The sequence below is a fragment of the Macadamia integrifolia genome, unplaced genomic scaffold, assembly GCF_013358625.1.
Source record: "Macadamia integrifolia cultivar HAES 741 unplaced genomic scaffold, SCU_Mint_v3 scaffold3486, whole genome shotgun sequence".
Taxonomy (NCBI): Eukaryota; Viridiplantae; Streptophyta; class Magnoliopsida; order Proteales; family Proteaceae; genus Macadamia; species Macadamia integrifolia.
Window position 1 is genome coordinate 12,193 of NW_024869542.1, and position 1,324 is coordinate 13,516.

Below are 1,324 nucleotides of genomic sequence, written 5' to 3' on the forward strand. Positions count from 1 at the left end.
AAGATTTAGGAATGCTCTGTTGGTACTCTCTACCACTCCTAAAGGCATAAACAACATTACATTGGTTAGAGGGCTCATGTTGGGTCTGACCTTGTACTATATTTAGTAGTGCATTAGTTGATGTTTGTGAACTAACAGGCTGATGATGCCTAGGGTTAGGCTCTGGTTGATTGGATAAAGTTCCTTTCTCCCTCTCACGCATAATTGAGGCCTTTGGAGTCCAGGATGACCTTGATTATGAAAATTGGAAGGCCTTACTTGGTTGCCCTGATTCCAAGAGAAATTTGGGTGATTTCTCCATCCTGGATTGTAGGTATTACTATATAGATTATTCTGATATAATGCATTAACACTATCATTAAAAGTGCCCCCAGAAGTGTTGGGGCATTCTTCTAGGAGATGTCCAGGGGACTGGCACCGAGCACAAATCTTAACCAAATTGAATGATGATGGCTCTCTAGGAACAATAGCCTCAATTCTCTTGATTAGGCTATCCAAATGGGCTTCCTTGGCTACTATTCCATCCACAAAATATCCTTTTCCTCCTATGGTTCTTTCACTCTCTTGGGTTGATTCCAACTCACGAGTTTTGTCTGCTAAGTCAAGTAAGAATTCCCATGCATTTCCTTCATCTGTAAATGATGTGAATCCCTCAGGGCACATAGACTCTATCATTTGTTTAGTTGGGTAATCAATACCCTCATAAATTATTTGACATAAATGCAATAGGTCTAGGCCATGGTGAGGGCATTCTTGGAGTAGATCCTTGAATCTCTCTGTAAATTTGGAAAAGGACTCATTAGGATTTTGCCTAAACTGAAGGATATCACTTCTAAGCTTATTGGTCTTATGAGTTGAGAAAAACTTCTTAAGGAAGACAACTGTGAACTGTTCCCATGAGGTTATGGAATTTGTGGGTAACCCATACAACCACTTCTTAGCCTGGTCTTTCAATGCAAAAGTGATAAACCTAAGCTTAACAGCATCATCAGAAAGCTGTTGGATCTTAATTAGAACACATACCTCTTCAAATTCCCTTAGAAATAGGTATGCATCCTCAGAGGTCAAGCCATGGAAGTGGGGCAACATAGTGATGTATTGAGATTTGAGTTCAAAATTATTGCCCTGGGCTTGTGGTAGAACTATGCAGGAAGGTTGGGCTGTTCCAGTAGGGTAGAACCTATCTTTCAGAGATTTAGGTGAAGGGTTTTGCTGTTGGTCTCCCATATTGAAGGATTTTAAAGAGAGCAAACGTATAGGGTCACTACTTGTTGGATCTCTTCTTTCTGACCGATTCTTAGTATTACGTACCCACCTAACACTC

At 40.4% G+C, this 1,324-nt stretch overlaps 1 non-coding gene across 1 annotated transcript; it reads left to right on the forward strand.

Moving 5' to 3' along the window:
* The first annotated feature begins 733 nt into the window (after positions 1-733).
* Positions 734-840, forward strand: LOC122068165. Its single transcript, XR_006136997.1, has one exon. It is a non-coding gene; the product is annotated as a small nucleolar RNA R71 (small nucleolar RNA).
* Positions 841-1,324: the final 484 nt, after the last annotated feature.